Source organism: Crinia signifera, chromosome 11 (assembly GCF_055691185.1).
Source record: "Crinia signifera chromosome 11, ASM5569118v1, whole genome shotgun sequence".
NCBI lineage: Eukaryota > Metazoa > Chordata > Amphibia > Anura > Myobatrachidae > Crinia > Crinia signifera.
The window spans coordinates 11,268,199-11,289,903 of NC_139227.1; positions in this window are offsets into that span (position 1 = coordinate 11,268,199).

The following is a 21,705-nucleotide window of genomic DNA, read 5'->3' on the forward strand; positions in this document are numbered from 1 at the left end:
TCCGGCTCCCAGGCCGTCTCGCAGCTTCCAGGCTGCCAACTACAACTCCAGCTCCCAGGCCATCCCGCAGCTCCCAGGCTGCCAACTGTCATCTCCGGCTCCCAGGCCGTCTCGCAGCTTCCAGGCTGCCAACTACAACTCCAGCTCCCAGGCCATCCCGCAGCTCCCAGGCTGCCAACTGTCATCTCTGGCTCCCAGGCTGTCTCACAGCTTCCAGGCTGTCAACTATCTTCCCCGGCTCTCAGGCCGTCTCCAAAGACATTTCCTCATTTCTCCAGTGTCCTCACTCCCAGCCCGCGTCCAGAGGACCAGGACAGGGGGCCGCGACCTGCTTGCCAGACGCAGCCAAGCCCATAGTTCCTTGCGGGACTCCCTGGTGAACACCGCTGGTAAGTTAGACTCCGCGCCCCTGCTTCTGGTCTCCGCCAACCCTCTGGTTCGCTCTGCTCGGGTTCCCAGTGTATGTCAGATATAAAGTCTCTTGCTCAAATCTACTCCCAGAGTTCCTCCTGTGTCAGCGAGGCTCCCAAGACTCCAGGCTTCCCAGTCTCATCTGAGAATCCATCCAGTTGCTATACCTGTGCCTCCAGTCGTCTCCCATCTGACTGTCAACATCCTACGTCGACAACTCCCGCAGCTTCCAGACTGTTCACTGTCAGTAGCCAACACTGAGTTACTGTGCCCTGCTTTCCCTGTGTAGGTCATACCAAACCTTCTATATCCTGCTACCCAGCGCCCTCCACTGGCCCACCACGGTCACAGCCGAGTACACAAGAACCCTCGGTGCTGACAGATTGTTCAAGGCCGATGTACTTGGCTCACGACCCAAGTGTGGGACCAGCGGCTCTTCCAGATGTCTCCGGCTGTATGAAGATCCAAGAAGCCACTCAGCAAGGGATAATGAAGAGTCTCCAGGGAGTATCCACCCGATTGGATACTATACAGCAGTCGTTGGCACCTCTTGCGTCGACTGCCAAAAAATTTTTTGCGTCACCTATTGCCACTTCTAGTTTGGATGATCTCCAGCAATTTCTGGGTACTTCTAGTCCATATTCCAATTCAACACCGGTTGTTCCAGTATCCTGTCCCCGGTCCCCTATGGATTGTCCGCGGATTTCCCAGTCCCCTCGTCCAAGGGATTCTGAGCCTCTGAGCGTTCTTCATAGATTGTTGGAACAGCTACAAAGTCTTCTGTCCACTATAATTCTGCTAATACCAGAGATTCTTCAGAGTACACAAGTTACCGCAAGAAGTTCCGTGCGAACCACTGCTACGAAACAATCTCCTGTTACAAACTCTCTTAGAAATAATCTATTCTCTCCCATGCAGTGTGAAGACAAAGTCAGGAGGTCCTCGCATTCCAAATGCTCGGAAGCTGAACGTCAGCGTCGCAGACAGCTTCACCTATGCTTCTATTGTGGTAGTGCTAGTCACCTTATTAGAGACTGTAACCTCTGTACATCCAGGAGGGGTGACAAGTCCCAATACCGCACTGCTCTTTTGCATAATACTTCTGAAACATCTGCTCCCGCCATCTCTGCCTCAGTCACGCATATTCCTAGTTCCAAGTCTGAGAACCAGAAGAGGATGTACAAGTCTCGCGTCACTCAAAGGGTCTCCGATTCCTTAGTCCCAAATAAAACATCTGTGTCCGTAGCCTCGGATGAGGTACCTGATCCTGTAGCTTGTGCTGGGACATCTGTAGCTACAGTCCAAGGAAGTGTTTTGAAAATATCAGCCTCCAGCGAGGCATCTGATGCTCTGACCCCAGAAGAGGTTTCTGTTTCTCCAGTTCCAGAAATGGCACCCAAGCCATTTACTCCAGGTCAGCCTTCTTCCTGTGCTATTATGTCTACACCCTGTGTAGTCCAGGTCCAAGACGGACCATCTGTATACCCGGATTCTGTCCGTTCCGGGTCCAGCCCGGACTCCGCCTTTCCCAGTGTCGAACTTCAGTCTGATTCTCTTAGTAATGGTCTTCCCAATAACCTCCCGGCATTTCTAAAAACAGTTCAAAGAGAATTCCCTCCAAAACCAGCTCCTTTGGGACCTTTGAAAGGTTCCACCAGGGTCACCAAGAGCTTATCCACTACTGCACCATCACTTTCCGAACAAGATCAAGTTATATTGAATCAAGACATTTCTCAATTAAAAAATTGGAATGCCTCCACGGTATATCAGCAGTCTCAAATTTCTGGAGTGTCCAAACTTGAACAAGACCAGACACTACAAGATCCATATATTAACAGTCATCATATCTCCAGAAATAAAGATGTTTCTATACCCCATTCTCCTGACTTAAGGTTGGGTGTAGTTTCACTCTGTTCTTCGGCAGGTTCTTTTAGGAATTCTAGCCCCATGGATGTACCAGCTAACATCACTTCGGTCCCTAAAGAGAAGAATACTGATCATTCAGAGTCTGCAATCTGTATTGGTTTTTCTACTTTACATTATTCACATGACTCTCTAACTGATATCTCCAAGAGAAAGGATCATATATGTCCACTAGAATTGGACTCAGATTCCGATTATGACCCAGTTTATGATGAAACTCCCTATCCAGGAGGTTTTATTCTTCCCGACCATGTTTTTCTCCAGGACGATACTCCAATAAATTCAGTTTTTTTTGATGATGGATGGTCCACCTGTTCCGAAGATGAAAACTAAGAAGATCTGTGAAAAACTCAGTTTGTGAGTTCTTTAGTTCTCCTGCCAAGTTCATTGGGGTGTCCGGAGTCCACCCTAAAAAGGGGGGGTACTGTCACAAACCTGACTTGATTCACATTTATTTCCTGATGCTGGCCTGGTTCCTAGCTGCTGCTGTTGCAGCTGCTTTCCATTCCTCAGTGATTAACTCCAATGAAGCTTCCTGAGTTCTGCACTAGTCACATGCTCCAGGTACTGAAGGTATAATTCTTAGTTCTGGCTGCTGCTGCTGCTGCAGCTGCAGACAATTAGCAATCACCTGGAGGAATATAAGCCAGCTTCCCAGAGTACTCCTTGCCTTGAACAACTGTTCATTCTGCTTCCTGAGTGGTTACCCCAGAGACAGAGAGTTCCAAGGCTCCTGGTTATCCAGTCTCCTGTGATCCCATCTCCAAGTGTCCTGCTGCTGCTACTGCTGCTACTTACCTGGTTCCGGTCATCTCCAGAGACTCCTGCTAATTCCATCCTGCGGTTGAGTGAGCAAGCTATTCCCTGCAGAGGATACCACTGGCACTGGCCAGCAATCTCCACTAGCTCCCAGGCTAGACCCCTTGGCTCCCAGGCCAAACTACCTTCAAACCCTATCAGTGACTTTCTTCCATCTCAGTCCTGATCTACCGACAGGCACTGTCTACCTCAGTCGACACTCAGCTTCTGCCGTCTATTCCTGACTAACAACATCTGTGTCATCCCTGACGTCCATCAGTTGCAGCATCTGAGTATTGTCACGTTATCATCTATTGTCGACATTGTGTCAACTGTTTCCCAAAGGGCCTCCAGAGACTCTGTGCTTCCGTCATCTCCTGGTGACTAACAACATCCGTGTCATCTCCGACGTCCACCAGTTGCCGCATTCAAGCATTGTCACACCTACATCTGTTGTCGACATCCTGTGTCAACTGTTTTCCCAAGTGTCTCCAGAGGTTCTGTCACTCTCTCCAGGTTATCTACATCATGTACTGACGACGCCCAGGTCATCACCACTGGCTCCCAGGCCATCCCGCAGCTCCCAGGCTGCCAACTGTCATCACCGGCTTCCAGGCCGTCTCGCAGCTTCCAGGCTGCCAACTACAACTCCGGCTCCCAGGCCATCCCGCAGCTCCCAGGCTGCCAACTGTCATCTCCGGCTCCCAGGCCGTCTCGCAGCTTCCAGGCTGCCAACTACAACTCCAGCTCCCAGGCCATCCCGCAGCTCCCAGGCTGCCAACTGTCATCTCCGGCTCCCAGGCCGTCTCGCAGCTTCCAGGCTGCCAACTACAACTCCAGCTCCCAGGCCATCCCGCAGCTCCCAGGCTGCCAACTGTCATCTCTGGCTCCCAGGCTGTCTCACAGCTTCCAGGCTGTCAACTATCTTCCCCGGCTCTCAGGCCGTCTCCAAAGACATTTCCTCATTTCTCCAGTGTCCTCACTCCCAGCCCGCGTCCAGAGGACCAGGACAGGGGGCCGCGACCTGCTTGCCAGACGCAGCCAAGCCCATAGTTCCTTGCGGGACTCCCTGGTGAACACCGCTGGTAAGTTAGACTCCGCGCCCCTGCTTCTGGTCTCCGCCAACCCTCTGGTTCGCTCTGCTCGGGTTCCCAGTGTATGTCAGATATAAAGTCTCTTGCTCAAATCTACTCCCAGAGTTCCTCCTGTGTCAGCGAGGCTCCCAAGACTCCAGGCTTCCCAGTCTCATCTGAGAATCCATCCAGTTGCTATACCTGTGCCTCCAGTCGTCTCCCATCTGACTGTCAACATCCTACGTCGACAACTCCCGCAGCTTCCAGACTGTTCACTGTCAGTAGCCAACACTGAGTTACTGTGCCCTGCTTTCCCTGTGTAGGTCATACCAAACCTTCTATATCCTGCTACCCAGCGCCCTCCACTGGCCCACCACGGTCACAGCCGAGTACACAAGAACCCTCGGTGCTGACAAAGGCGTTCGCACATGTGCACTTGCGCAAGTGCAAACCCCGACCATAAAGACCGGGTAACGAATTCGGACCTGTGTGATCACGTCTGAATCACCCCAAGGTTTTTCTAATTACACCCCTACCCTCTGTTATGCCAGTGAAATGAATCAAAATGTGAGAAACAAAGTTATGGTAAACTTAAGGCTTGCTTTTTTTAATAAATTTTCTCTACTGAATTTGAATCTTGGTCACCTGAATTACCTTGTTATATGATCATACAAGCAGCGGCGTAACTATAGCACCGCATCCCCCGCCACCACGGGGGGGGGGGGGCGCAGTGCATGTGGGGGCGTCGGGGGCTGCGGTGTTATAGTTAAACCCCCCCCAATCCCCCGCTGACTTACCTATCTCGCTGGTCCCGGCGGCTTCGTTCTTCTGCTGAGGACCACCACAAAATGGCCGCCCCCACATAGCACACAGTTATCTGAAACTGTCTGCTGTATGGGGGCAGCCATTTTCTGGTGGTCCTCAGCAGAAGAACGGAGCCGCCGGGACCAGCGCGATAGGTAAGGCTGTGGGGGATTGAGCGGGGGTTTGCATGGGCGGCGGGGTAGGGGTTCTTGGCGAGGCGGCGGCGGGGGGGGGGGGGGGGGGCGCCCAAAACGTAGCTACGCCACTGCATACAAGGTGTCATTTTAATAACAATTCTAATGATTTGGTTTCTCCACTTTGAACACACAGTGTCTATAAATGCAATAGAGCATAATCAAGAATTTAGAAATGACCATATTGGTATTCACAGAGGGGCAGGTACTTTGGAGCAATTTAGGGATTATGTCAATCAAGAACTAATCAGTGGAACTAATTAGAAGCTGTGGTTAAAAAAAACAATTATATAAAGGAACCAGCTGCAGATAAGTCACAATAACAACTTTGCAGAAATTGTATGAATAGCGCAATATTAAAGTTTATTCGATTTTGTCTTGCTTTTGAATGAGAGTGTCATAAAAATACATGAAACTATACAAAGCAATAACAATAATGTATAATGTAGCAAAAATAAACAACAACATTTTTTTCATTTCATGAATTCAGACTTCTCACTGGAAAGCTCAATGTACTGCACTGAGGTCACTGGGATCCCCAATGTACTGTACACCAGTCACTCAAAAGTTACACTGTATGTGGTGTAAAATGGTCATATGGATGCTATCTTTCCATCATAGCAGTCATTGGGATGCTCAATGTACTGTACACTAGTCACTGGGGTAATGTCTGTAATGGGCAATGCTTACTGTACTCAGTAAAAAAAAAACTGAGATGCATAGGGGGGTATTCAATTTAAGGTCATGACTGTCGGTTCGTCCCGACAGCTTCATTTTGCTTGACTGTAAGTCGCCAGGCAGGATTCAATTATCCGCCTGCCGAGTGTCGAAAAGGGGGCGTATCCGCATAAACGGGCATGGATTGTCTAGATCCGGATGTGATTAAAACAATTCATGACCGTTCTCGGCAAAACAGGCCAAGCTTTTAAAGTCAGGCTCATTTTGCGATCTGCCTCCTCAAAGCTGTTAGGCAAGACAGTATTGAATAGTTGCCCGCTGCTATTTCCCCATTGGAAATAGCGGTGGGGAATGAATACCCCCCTTAGTGTACTGTATGAAAGTAATTTGGAGGTTTTGTGAACTCTATGGTGGTCAGCGGCTTATTAGTCTGTTTGGAAGTCCATGGTATTCTGTCAATCCTATTTGATGATCACTGGAATGCTAAGTGTACTGTATGGTGGTCACTGGCAGGCTCAATATACTCTATGGTTGTCACTTGGATGATCAATATTCTGTATTGGGATGTTCAGTTTTTTGTGGTTACTGGTATGTTCAATGTACTGCATGGCATTCCCTGGGATGCTGTTGTACTGTATGGCAGTCACAAATATGCTTTGGGCATTGGATTGCAGTTACATGGATGATATCTGTATAGTACAGTCCGTCCTACTCCTCCCATGTTTGGATCCTTGCCGACGCTGAACCATGCAGTCTCCAGTTGTTTGCCACTGTGGCGATCCAGTACATCACATCTTGTCCCGGTACCAGCCAGGCTACACTCAGGACCTCCAGGATCACGGAGTTAGGAGAGTGTGCCTTTAGCTGTTTGGCCTCTATGGTCATAGGAAATCGTCACTCGTCAGCCAGGGTAGGAGGATCTGGAAAGCCCTTTACTATGGCGGGGCAGGAGTACAAGCTGGTAGACACCATGTACATCGTTGATAACCGTGGACTAAACCAGATGAGTACTAACGAGAACTTGGAAGTGGCAGCTCAGTTAAGGAAGCTGCGGCCGCTGGGCAAGGTGGAGTGGGATTTTGAACTGGAAAGAACCGTGAATCTTCTTGAGGACAGATACATAAATCAGTCCAAGGATTTCATAGTGCCAGTATTAGTTCACACCACTAGACCCCCATATCCAAAGCCTTTATCCCGTCTGTCCTGTGACCTCAAGTCATTTCTAAGAGATGCCTTAGAGATAACAGTAGTCTTTCCCATTGTGGTCATCACTAATTACCATAAAAAACAGAATATTGCTGCATTGAGCAAAGCCATGGAAGCCCTCGGTGCTCAGCACATCATCGCTCTGGATAATTACACCACTACACATTGTGTACGGGATCTGACCACCGACACCGCAGTCCTGAGGTTCCTGCACAGCTGTCTCCAGGAGGCTGACAGGGGAATCCAGAAGAGGCTGAACCTGGATGCGCCATCGGAGGTTTGTAGACAGTCTGTCCATCAGATGAATTAACTATTAATTATAGCGAGTCCTAGCTGCAGCTACTAGTCTTAAAAGCAATTGTTTTCCTGTTTAGCCTTAGGGGAAAGTGTCTCCGCTGTGTCTGACTGTGCTTTAATCACAGTTCCTTACGAAGTCCATGGTAAGTTAAAGATGAGTAAATAGAATGAGTGAATCTATTATTTTGAAGTCTCCGTCAATCCGATAGTCTCTTGCCTTTCAATTCCACTTTATGATAGCAGTTGAAGAAATGTTTTACTGGAGTTTTGGAAATGTTTCAGTGGAGTTTTGGAAATGTTTCACTTCACTACCTTTAATGATACGCTATATGCGATGGCTTTGGGAGCGTCCTCCCAGTAAGCAGTATGCAGCATGTGGCTATTAGAAGCTTCCGCTGTAGAACTGCAGAAAACTAGCTGCTGATGATGAATGCAGACTTTTACCTTCACTTTGTATCTCTCTCACAGAGTGCAATAATAAAAGCTTCTCGATGCCTTTATAAATAAGACATTTATAATCTGTCTCTGAGGTATGTCAGTGCTTTGAGATAGCTGTACACTCTCCTCAATGCAGGGTATTTGATGTCTCTCTCAGCTGTGTTGGATTTGTTGTGACTGTAATCTCGCTGTCAGCTGTAAGGGCTGACTAACTATTGTTCACTCAGCTGTCCCAAATCTGTAATAACTGGCTGCTCTCTATTAGTGTATAGCTACTGTCTCTGTCTCTCGCTCTGCGGGAAGCTCAGAGTATATTATGTGTCAATCTGCTTGGTACAGCCTACACTGGCCATATATGGAGTTCCTGGGGGCTGGGCTCACTCACCACTGCTCTCTCTTCTGTATTGTAGGCCTTCTCTCTGACTCCACCTGGTGCTGCCCCTGTGATGACACTAGGGTAACCAACTCATCCCTTTAATTGGGGACACATATTAATTACACAGGTTCTGTGGCAGTTTAAAACCAGGTTAAATGGAGTCTTGAGGTGTGGCAGTTTAAAACCAGGTGAAAGCCAGCCAGAGAACCTGTGTAATTAATATGTGTCCCGGATTAAAGGGATGAGTTGGTCACCCTAGATGACACCGCCTGTTTGCTGAGATGCCCTGTCAGGACTGCGCTCCGGATATGCTGCTGATGCTGCCTGTTAACTGCTGAGAGGGAGGAGATTCCGACAACACTCTGGTAAGTCCCACTCCCCTCTGTGAGGTAGCAGTAATGGCTGGCTCCTGCTGCGCACCTCTGACCTCCAACAAGTCTGCTCAGGGACTGTTTAACTGTTACCTGCCTCCTTAGTATTTATCAGTTTGTCCATGAGCCTGACAACTTTATTTATGGCATTTGGTAGCATACAAAAGTTCTTCCCCTGGAAGCAGGGAAAATGGTATATTCCTCCAATGTTGTTCTATGGATCAGATTATTCGGACTGTAACATTTTTACTTTATGAAGGGAAAACAGTCCTCAATATCCCTTTCATGAGGAGTATTAACTCATTAACACTTTCTATAAGGCATTTATTTATTTATTACTAATGTTACATTTACCATCCTCTATGAGGAATTTACTGTATTACATTAATACATTTAATATCTATATATATATATATATATATATATATATATATATATATATATATATATATATATATATATAGTTTATAGTGTCTAACCACCACTTTGAGGGTATTACACTGGGATGCCAGTCACAGATATGCTTTGGGCATTGGATTGCGGTTACATGGATGATATCTGTATAGTACGGTAGTCTCCGCCTACATTTCCATTGGCCACTCCCTAAATAATACCATTTTCAGATTTTTTTTTTTTACAAGCTCCTTTCTGTTCGCAATCCGCCCCCTGTTTGTGCTGGTTGCATGAATTTGTTTGTTCCTAAAATCAATGTAACAAAGAGAAGCTTGATCCCCTTTGTAGGAAAATGTCACATGAGAAATGTGGAATTTAAGCTGTAAAATGAATGTTGATATTCATATTTTATGCAGGATTACTTTGAGTTTCAGAACAATCGCTCATATTCATGGCACTGCAATTATCATCAAATGGTAGTAAAGATTTCATCCGAAACCCACTTTGCAAGGAATACAAGAGGTAATTACCTAAACAATCAAACAAGCCAAAAATCAGATCCGTGTGTGATGATAATATTATTCTGTTGTGCTTTAACAGCACATATTTAAGCATTGTGAAATTGCTCCAGCTGGACATATTCTTATTTAGACCATCTCATCAACGCTAACTACAGATGGGCCCCCAAGATTTTGTGTGGTTTTGCATTTTTGGTATGAATGAAAATTATATCTTTTATTCTGTGCTCTTGTTTAGCTCAACTTCATCAAGATAATTCAAAACTGGTTCTGTCAGCAAAATGTTTTTCAAAAGTATTGAATTCTACAGATAAAGTTTTTTTTTTTTTTTAATCTTTTTAACAGTGTGAGAATAAATTTGCACAATATTATGCACCAATGCAACAGAACGGTCATCCCTGCACTCATGCATGACTATATTCCATTAAATATGTCAATTTGGGGATAAATGCAAAGTTATGCATCTTGGGAGACATAACCAGTGTGCTAGTTATAACCTAAGCGGGGATGAATTGGGTTATTCAGAACTTGAAAAGGATCTAGGAGTCCAAATTGATTACAAACTGGGGTGTAGTGCCCAATGTCATATAGCAACTAATAAGGCCAACATGATTCTAGCATGTATAAAAGTCCCTGAGTGCCCTTCTTTCCTTATTTATGTATAAAAAGGATGGAGACTACTGACTCAAAAGTAATTATGCCACTGTACAAGGCACTGGTTAGACCGCATCTAGAATACGGAGTACAATTCTTGGCCCCGCAATATAAAAAGGACATTATAGACCTGGGAAATAATCCAAAGAAGAGCGACAAAGCTAATAAAGGGAATGGAGAAATTAAGGTATGAAGATAGATTGAACAAATTGGGGGGGGGGGGGGTGTTTACGCTAGAGAAGAGATTTTTAAGGGGGGATATGCTTAACATGTACAAAAATATCAGGGGCCAATATAAGGACCTGTCAGGCGCCCTTTTTACTGAAAGGAAGGACTTGTGGGCATGAGTTTAGATTGGAGGAAAAAAGATGTTGTTCCCTAAAGAGGAAACTTTTTTTTACAGTAGGGGCACCCGAACTATGGAACTCTCTTCCTGGAGAGGTGGCGTCGGCAGACACAATAAATACGTTTAAAATAAGGTTGGACAAACATCTATTGGTTAAAAACATCCAGGGGTACACAGGTTATATCTCACACCAGACAGACTACATACGATCTGACCCTCCTGCTCGAAATTCTGGTGGCGCTTATGTGGTGAGGTCGGCCATCAGTTCCACGTCTTTTGGTCCTGTCCTAATATCACTTCATTTTGGATAGCAATCTATGAATTTATTAACAAAGTCCTATCCCTATCCCTCTTGCCTTCGCCTCTCATAGCCCTCTTAAATTGTTTCCCCAACTCAGTTCCCTCCCACCTACACTATGTTCTAAGCCATATCTGCATCGCAGCACTGGCCTCTTTTGCACAATGCTGGAAACAAGCAGAGCCGCCCCCCTATCTTAAAGTTGTGCGTAAAATTCATTTGCACTTTATAATGGAGACAGACTTTTCCCCCACTCACCTTTCCTCACATGCCTCCTCTGCCTGTTGCAACCCCTGGAGAGTATTCTCTACAGTTGGTGAGGGTGCTGATCTTATAAAGAAAAGTCTGAGTGATCCCTCTCCGGACCAACCTCCTTAGTATATATATATACAGTATTACTTTCTCTTCTAGCTACTTGAGCTCTACGTATGTATGGGATTATGTTGTTTTATGCCATGTTATACTGTTTTGAAACTATGTTACGGTGACTGTTTTTTCCCCCGTACCCCCTTTTTTTCCCCCTTCTGTTTCCCCCTGTTTTGCATAATGTGAAAACTTTTCAATAAAAACTATTGAAGTTAAAAAAAAAAAGAAATATACTAAATCTGTAAAGTACTATACTAAGATATCTTTTTCAATTTCTCTGTAAAGGCCTCTAGAAAAACAAATTGTAATAATAATATGTTTTGTGTGATTCAGGATGGGGAAAAAACAACGCACTAGGGACCTTTTATCAATTGTATTTTTTTTAAAGACAGCTGCCTGTTCCAGAGGCTTAACTATATATCAACTATACAAAGTGCCTTGACTTTTACTATTTATTTATTAAAAAATAAAACTCGAAGGATCTGAAGTGTTAAAAAAAAAAAAAAAAAATCCAGCCTGCTAATTTGCAGCTGTGCCATCAGGTCTGAATTAGGAATTTCTACACCAACAGCACATACAGATGTATTCCATATATCAATCACACAATCATACCTCCCAACTGTACCAATTTTCGCAGGACCATACCTTTTTTGAGGACTATCCCACATCCTGCCTGGGGATGGCACTGCCCCATGGTGGGAGGGGGGCAGTTAGGAGTAGCCCTACTACCGTCTGCTCTGCATGCGTACAATGCCTATTCACAGCAGAGAGGGTATAGGGGCATGGCCATCAGCTCTCACAGTGCTGGCCATGCCCCCAACAGTGGTGAAAATGGGGAAGTGGCCTTGTGGGAGCGCCATGGACATAGGACGCACACCCTGATCGGGAGGCCACACTCCCTAATTTTAGGCCTGCGCCTAACGCGTCCCTCCTCCACTGCAAACAATGTGGGGAGGTATGCATATATTAATAAGCAAATCCAAACTGAACCACAACTAGAGTGATACGATAACAAATGTAGATATTGAGAAGCCAGTATCTGGTTCAGAGTTTTTTTCTTTTTTCAATACTGTCTGTTTTAGTGCAAGAGATCTGTGCGGTTCTCTAAGTCATTAAATGTAATGTGGCCAGCAAATTCTGTAAAATATATATTGTGTACATATCTTTGAACAATGTATGAGAAGTGCGGCAAGTACCAGACTGCCACTGGTGACCTGAAGTGAATGTAAATAAAGGTGACATTTCAGCAAGATACGACTTACAGATTCCGATTCGGCTGAAGCCAGTTTTCAGGAACGGCAGTGCTCGGCTTTATTTTATTTTTATACTTTGTATCGGGTTTTTTTCAGCTCTGATTCCAATGTAAGATAGTGCTCGGCTTCAGTTTGAAGATTTTCTTTTTTGGAGGATAGTGGGGGGGAGGGGGGGGGAGGGTTCAGTAACAATTTGACAGGGTCTTTTTAACTTATAAACCATAAAATTCCTTAGAAGTCAAAGTGCAGACTTTTACACACAAGAAGCTTAGACTGTACAAAGATGTTTGTTATCAGCAGTGGAGCCCATTCAAATACCATATTTAGTGAGTAACAACAACTGTTCTGTGCTGATATATTCTACAATATACCCTATAGGCAAGAAAAGATGGTGTGTGGAGATTATATATGAAATGACTGACGCATCAGGCAGTCAGGGTGGAAGTTACAAAGAATACATTGGGATAATTGATTATAGGAGCTCTGCAAGTGATGTGCTGAACATTGTGGCTCAATATCTATACATTATATCTCATGTGACAAAAAAAAATTGTAGCCGCACATGAAAATTTTGCCTAGAGTTTGCCGTAATGTACTCGCCACAAGGAAGGCAGCAAGAGAGAGGTAACCAAGCAGGAGAGAGAGAGAGAGATAGGCAGGTTGGCCTATGAGAGACAGAGTGTATCTAACCCATACTTGTCTACCTTCCCGGGTTTGGCGGCCACATCAATGGGTAGGCAAGTCTCCCGGAGTTGGCTGCCACCCCCTGCTCTGCCTCCCCTTCTCCTACAACCACCCTTCAAACTGGACGGTCCTGGAAGGCCGATGGCATGATCACAGTATCATGCCCACATTGTAAGGCCACATCCCTGAAGAGTCATATCACCCTGTTGTGATAACATGCACCCTTTCCCCCTGACCTGCCTGCCACCCCTCCAGACGGGAAAGTCGGAAAGTATTCACTGAACTTATCACACGTGATTGGAACATTTTTTTCCCTAACACAGCACACGTGGCTCTCATAAAAGGATATGAACTTTGCAGCTTTAGAGGTTGTACCCCCTCCCCCATTCTCAGGACATGGGGGTTTAAGGGTATAGACATGACTGAAAGAGATGGGCAAAACACCAATATGTTTAGAGTCACCTAGCTCTTACATATAACATGGGCCTCCAAAATTGGGATAACTGAAGACTGTCTGAAATTTGATGACTGATTCCAATGTTTTTTTTGGCATGCTGATTTCAAATTTGACCACCAAATGACTCTATCAAGCAAGTGAATGTGAAAATATGAGTAAATAAAAAGCATCATACTATAATTCAGGATTATGTAAAAACCGGACAGCCGGACTCCAGAATGCCGGACTGGGCCTGCTCCCTGCAGCAAACTTTGCTATTCTAAAGTTTCCTCGCCCCCGTCCTGGGGGTGTCTTGTCCAGTAGGGTGCTGTCAGGGGATGGGTTTAGGGAAATGACATTCTGGGAATGAGGAAATAATCAGAATGGTCCAGACCATACGGGGAGGCTGCTATCTCTACCTCCCCCAGTCACAGTTGTCACAGGTACGCCCACCAACAGGACACTCCCTGATGAGAATAAGCACTACAAGCGCCAGAATGGCAAAGTTTGCTGCAGGGAGAGGGTCCGGTGTTCCGTGGCATTCCGTTTTTTTCTTTATACTGCATTTCCTTGTCTCCACTCATTTTCGTACTTTTTCTCTGTAGAATTTTTGTGGCTCTTCTCTGTGCAACAGCCAAAAGTAGCCTGCACTCATTTAGATGTTCCATCTACTCTGGTATCTGTGTTTCATTTCCTTGTTGAAATTCTTCTGCTCTTCACGTACAACACCAACATTTTAAAATTTAAGCCCAGATTTTTCTATAATTCTCTTGAAGGTGGCTCATGGCACATACTATAACACTGAAAATCCAACCCCACCCTTCCCGCTATTACCACTCTAATGTAGCATACACACCAGAATGATTAGGGCTAAAATCCATCCATCTGGATCCAATTCCGACCAATTGGATGTAGATTGTATGTAGATTGGGCATGTTTTTGTATGTTTAGATCAGATTCCAATCCGATGCGCGTCCCGCTGTCCTTTGGTCGTTTTACAGATCCTTCCTGCTGCAGGTAGGATCTGTAAAAGACCCATTCAACAAGATACAGACTCAGATCGGATTGGGATTGGATTGGGATCGGATTGGATGCAGATCGTTAGCAGATTGTGTGCTCCAACAGATCGTGCGACCATCGCAAGGGATTGTCTTTGGTCAGGAAAAGGGCGGATGGTAGGAAAATCTCAAAAGGTTGAAGCTTGCCAAGAAAAGAGATCTGAACAGACAGACACTACCAGAGGTGTAACTAGAACTTTGTGGGCCCCATAGCAAAATTTATAATCCCCCCCCCCCCCCTAACTCAGGTCTCTACCAGTGCGCATCCTGCCGTGTGTGGCCACCATTAGTGTGCCACTCCAATAGATGTTTTCTAAAATAAAGAATGGACACATTCTATAAAAGAGTGTGTGGCCTCGCAATGCCCATTACACATTATGGGACACAACGCAATGCCCATTACACATTATGGGACACACCGCAATGCCCATTACACATTATAGGACACACCGCAATGCCCATTACACATTATGAGATACACCTCAAGGCCCATTACACATTAAGCGACATACCACAAAGCCCATTACACATTATGAGATACACCGCAAAGTCCATTATACATTAAGTGACATACCACAAAGCCCATTACACATTAGGCAACAATTACAAACTTACCTTGTTAATTATTTTCCTGTACCACACTGCTCCTCAGGCTCCACGGCTCCTCTCTGCTTCACAGGTGTGGGAGTATGAGAGGCCTGTACACCAGCATGTGGGAGCATAGGGGTCCATTTAATAATGCAACAGGGGGCAGGTGTGAGTGCTGCTGCAGGGCCACCATCAGGAGGTGGACAAATGGGACTGGTGTCTCAGGCCCAAAGACCCCCGGGCGGCATAGCAGGAGATTGTGGAGCCAGATACAAAGCTCCTGAGCTTCAGGAGACCGGTGCTACTTCTGCCCCTAGGACTGTCTGTCTCTGCTCTGACTCAAGCAGATTGGGGTCTGAGTCTGGCTGGCAGCCAAACTTTGTAGAACCAGCGCAGAAGCATTTTGAATGTGCCGCTCTCTTGAAATAAATCACAGCTCACGTACAGGCAGCCAATCAGGATGAGCGACTGCTGATCTGTGAGCAGTGATTAGCTCACTCACTGACAGCAGCAAATTCAAAATGCCCCTGCGCTGTCTCCACAAGTTAGGCTGTCAGACTCAGTCCCAGATCTGCTTGTCAGAGCAGAGACAGATATACCACAGGCGAAAGTAGCAGCAGTCTCCTAAAGCTCAGGAGCTTTGTAGCTGCGTCCATGGTTTCCTAGTGGGGACTGGAGCACGAGGAGCCTGGGGGGGAGTGGGGGTTGAAGGCAGTTGGGAGGGTAGGGTATCGGCGGCAGCTGGCGGGGAGCGGGAGGTGGCGGCCGTGGTGAGTGGCTGTGCCTCTCTGTGGACACAGCCACCACCGCACATTACTGGGATTCATCCCTCGGCTGCCCATCAATGTCGGTAGTACTGAGTACCACTGCCATGCCTGCGCTAGGCAGACAGCCCCTCCTCCCTCGCAGTCTCTCTTCCGGACTAGCGCCCCCACCCATCCCCCCGCTCGGCTCCTTTCTCTGCTCTCCCCTCCGGCGAGTAGCTCAGCATAATACAGGCGGCCGCGGCTCCCTAAAAAAATAAAAAACCTAAGCAGTGCATGGTGCAGGGGAGTTCTAGCTGTCCATCGGGCCCCCCCAGCTGCTGGGCCCCATAGCAGCTGCACCCCCTGCACCCACGGTAGTTCCGCCAATGGACACTACTGTAAAGTAAATGTGTCATAAAGTATCAGGTTCTGGATTCAAATTCCACATTCAACATAAACGGGAGGCAACACAATGAAAAGTGTGAGAAAGTGAACATAGATAGTGACAGGAACAGAATGGCCTTAGCAATGCACCTACGATCTGTGTGCAATCACCCATGTCTTCCATGGAGCACACGCAGGGGATAAGCAGAATGTTCACTTCAGTGGACTGGACTGATAAAGCACATTTGGGAGCACCTCATGAATTATAAGTCAGACTTGGCTCACCCCAGGAATTATATGGCACAGATGGTGACTGGATACAGCACACATGGCAGCACTCATGGAATTATACGGCAAAGATGGCAGCACCACTGGACTGATTCAGCACACATTGAATAATATGGCACACAGGGTAACACTCATGCAGTAAAAAGAAAACATTTTTTTTTATTCTTTTAATAAAAAAATGGCAGCACCCCTGGACTTATATGGCAGACTTAGCAGCACCCCATGAATTATACGGCACAATTGGCTCACCACTTCTGGATTTTGATCATCCAAAACAGACGCTTCCATCTATTAATAAATCAATTACACAAAATAAAAATTTATTTTTACAAAACATTTATAAAATAATGTAGAAATATTCTATTCCATACTTGTAATAATAAATTGTTCCACTATAATTTGTCAAAATTTTGTTTGCTACATTTCTCTCAAGAATTTAAAATTCTGCTTTCTCAGGTATAAAATATTCTGCTTCACATAATTTAAGCAAATCAAGTGATTTTTTTTTCTCTCTAACTGTTCCTTCATTTTTCATTTTCTCCAAAAACACATTACCGGCTCTTTCGTTACCTCGCTCCTTTGAAATGCAGAAATCTCAAGGTCTGAAGGAACTCAAACAAAATAAGAAACATGACAGTGTACCTCCCCTCTCATTTTGTTTCATCATGTATCCATGCAAAATACTTCATTCGTATGTAGGATGCATTGCTGCGGAAGATGAGCAAGTTTCTGAGCTGTTCCTCAACTAATTGGCACTTTAGAGAGCGGAAGATTTGTCTTTGATGTAAATTCTATGGAACCTTAGAGTCACTAAAAAATATTGTGTAACATAACATTTAATACATCCATAACTGATGTACATAATAGGTGTACCTAATTGCCCATTACAGTATTTTTAACATTTTGATTGATAAAATATAGCCCCTTATATTATAGCAGTGATTGTATTTTTTTTTCCTTTTCTTTCATTTTTTTTTTTTTTTTTCAAAATGAAGTCCATTATCGGTAGTCATTTTTTAATCCAATATATTTTAATTTCTTTTTCTGGAATGTCCATTTGTAGTACTTTTTCTTAATTTTTTGGTGATGTAAATGCATTGCAAATAAACTAAAGTATGCAAGTTTGGAAATTTAATCCGGGGGAAAACAGCTAAATAATTATTTCTTTACTATATAAAAATGTTACAGAGATACTGATGAACAGCATGTAAGGTAGTGTTCCCGCTAGGCTTTTTTAGCGGGGCGCTGCGCCCTGCCCCTCTTGCGGCCCCCCGCTAAAACAGCCTCACGGGGAAGCCCAGCGTCGCCGTAGACGGCGATGCCCGGGACTTCCCCGGCAGCATAGTGGCTTCGGAGGGGCCGGGCCCGCCCCCTTTCATGACGCCGGCGGCCCAGTCACGCCCCTTTCATGATGCCGGCGGCCCGGGCACGCCCCTTTCATGACGCCGGTGGACCGGGCACACCCCTTTCATGATGCCGGTGGCCCAGGACCGCCCCCAGCTGTGGCCCGGTCCGCCCCCCGGTGCCCTGCCCGGTCTCCATCCTAGAGTGAACACTATTTAAGGTATGCCAGTGTGTTATAGCTAGGGCACGGCAATCATACAGCCAGGACCGCCATCAAGGGGACTGCTGGGCCTCATGTCCTGCACCCAGACAGAAAGGGTTCATGTCATAAATAAAGTTCACATCTCCCTTGAAGCAATGTAGTTAGAGTAATGCGGCCAGTGCTGAGGACCAGGGGTGCCGAAAGGGGGGGGGGAGCAGGTACAGTTTTCCCGGGCCCTGTCAGGGGGGCCCTGGTCTGGATACACAGTATTTTTCTTTTTATTTGGTGGTGAGTGCGCCGGGTCTGAGTGCGCCTGAGTCAGCTGTTCAGCAATGGCATTGGGAGTGCGGATGTGGGCCGACGTGGGGGCAGCAGCATCACAGAGGTCCTTCTGAGTGTTGCTCCACTCTCCGACTTCAGTGCGTAACTTGGGAGTTTACCATGGCTTGGCGACAGGAAGATACTTAGGGTAGGTAGTTCCTGGGTGCCGGAAGGAACTGGGTCAGAGAGAGGCCACCTTCCGCGGGAGTACCACCCACTCCGCAGAATCCAGCCGGCCCACTCCCCACATTCCCACCCCAACTGCCACCACCAGCAACAGGTGCCAGCGCCATATCTCCAGCTCAGCAGTCCCAGACCTGCTTCCTCACCCATGTCCAGGTCACTGTGTTCCAAGGTGGAAGGTTGGTGGTTGGTTGCTCTGTGTCTGCTGCCTCCCTGCATGCTGCTGGGACTGAGATCCGACTCTGGAAGTCAGCATCTAACCCCTGCTGCCGTCTGTTGGCCTCTAGGTCCCCAAGCAATGGAAGGAAGCTTGCATTGTTTATGCTACCCAGGTGCTGAAGTCTGGTCACAAAGCAACCGCCTAGACAAGTGCCGAGATGCAGCAACGGCCATGGAGAGGGCCAATCATTACTACTGCCAATGGTCTAACAAGCCGCCTTGTGGCTCGTAACAGGGATGAGTAAACTCCCTGGTTGTCTAGGAGACAGGTGACAAAACTGTATATTCTGTATATACTTTACAATTATAGTAATACCTTGACATTTAATATCCTTTATATACTCTATATATATTTAATTTTCAGTTTAAAGCATCAACCGTTTCTGAAGTTTATATTTGTTCTTTTGTTTAGAAGAAAGAACACAAGATAAACAGAGAAAAATCAATTTACCAGAAGGTCCTACTTGTGAGAGTATCCTTCGTTTTCACTATTACAATCAACTGCATGCATTATTTAATTTGATAGACCGACACACTGACCTTGTTGCTTCCAGTGATAAGGATAATAGAATTAATCACGTTAAGTACCTAGGGCAGGTACATTCTATTATGCATACTCGGTTGCTGTCATCCCCATCCATAGCGCTCAGCTGATCTTCTGCTGCCTAGAGATCCATTCTGAGGATGGAGGATTACGCTTGGATAGATTTGACCCTTTCAGCAATGACAACAATTCTTAGAATCAGTTACATATACAGTAGGTGGTTAAAACATTTCTTATATTCTTTAATATTGTCTGTACTGCTCATAGTATACTTCTACTAGTAGCAATCCTGCACAAACACATTTCTCTGATTTACTGTATACCTGTAGCTTGTAGGCGTTTGGAGGTATTATAATGTTCTGATAACAGGTATAAGTACAGTATGATGGAGAAGCTGAAGAATTTATTTATTTTAGGAATTATATATATATTTTTCAAGGTGGTAGTTTCATTAAAGGTCAAGACATATTTGTAAACAGGGCCGGACTGGCCATCTGACACTTCTGGCAATATAGTCAGGAGGGCCAATTTGTCCATCCATTTAACGGCAGCACCTGTCAGAACCGTCTCCTGTGGGGCACTGTGCTGAGCGGTCAAAAAATGTGCATATTAACTCCAAGTTCCGGACTCGGAGTATGATCAGCGCGGGCGGTGTAACTGAGAGGAGGACACCACTTTGCATCATTTTCACAGAGGAGGGACATTATGACGTGACCAAGCAGATCTGCCTCTGTGTGAAAGATAGTAATGGAACGAGCTGAGCCATCTTTAATACAGATGCCTGTTCTCCCACTCCGAGTAGATTTCTGCTGCGAGCAGAACATGAACGGTGCAGGTAACTTTGTGTCAGTATAATATGTTTTGAATCTGTTCTGTATAAAAGTATTGTTCTTGCAGCAAAATTATGATGCAAGGACACGCCCCAACACCCATTTTCTGGAGCCGAGGTGGGCCTGTGTACTTTAAACACCAGGGCCTATTTTTAGTCCCAGTCCATCCATGTTTGTACATATGTCTTTAAAAGCTAATTATATACCCACTGAACCTCTCGTTGAAACTCCTTTTTAGCCTATAGAAACCCTCAAAACTGGGTCTTAACAAATGAGGATCATACCACTTGCATGCCATTTTGAAATTATGGATGTGTGGGCTCCATTTCCAAGAAACCAAGGCCAACAGGTGTGTTCTGGGCCAGGCAGTGGCACTGTTTTATAATAATGTTCAGTGTGGGGGTGGGGAGGTGGTTAGGGTTAGGGGGGTGTGTGGCACTGCCTTAATCATATAACTGTTGTGGGTTGCAGTGTGAAGTTGTCATTTGTAAAAAAAAAAAAAACAGAATATAAACATTGTTGTGTTCGTGGCCTGGAAGGGATAACAGTGTACAAATTACCATTTCAGACAGTCCATTTGACTACTTGTAGGGTAAAAAATGGAAGACTTCTGTAATGGTGGATTCCAGCATGGATGAGTATTGTATTATGATAATGTAAACACTGATAAGTGTGAGGATGAAAATAATGTTGTCTTCCAACTGTAGAGAAGAGATCATTAACAAAACAACATTGTTAGTTGACTTAAGCCCATTGGTAGCTTGTTTTGTGGGGCCCAAACAAACCAAGCACTTCAGCCACATAGGTGGCAATCCCTGTCACTGAAGTGCTTGGTTTTTTAAACAGTGCATATAACTTTTAATATCCAACATAAGGGTGAGTAGAAGGGCCCAAGGAAAATCCCATCTTGCCCCACTTCTTTTTACTGCTATTCCTGGGTGGCAGTGTTTCATAAATGTGCTATAACCCGCCATGAGATTGTGTTGCTGATCTGTTGCTTATTAGCCAGCCAGCTCACTGCAGCCTTTAGCCAATTGGTATAAACAATATTATGAGCTGCCAGGTGGTCAAAATTGTCTGAAAATGACAGAAAATGTATGTTATTGGAGCTAATAGAAACATAGAATATATGGCAGATAAAAAAAAAAAAAAAACACCTAGCCTACCCATTCTGTTCTTAAGAGTTAGTTTGGGGGTTTCATTTATGTTACTAGGGTTCGTTTAGGGGTTTAGGTAGTGGTAGTGTATTAGGGTTATGTAAAAACAATAAATTTTGAAGGCAATTAAGAACCAGTCTGCCCTGCATGGTGACATAGAAATATAAGGGCATACAGATGGAGCCGCTGTCTTTCATTGCCGGCGCTCGGCAGAACCTCCCCGCTGGCTTGCGCTGGCAGAGAGGGACTCCATTAGACTGGGATGCGCGAGCAACTCACACGCATGTGCGTCCCAGTCAGTCGGCGGCTGGGCAGCGGGACCTT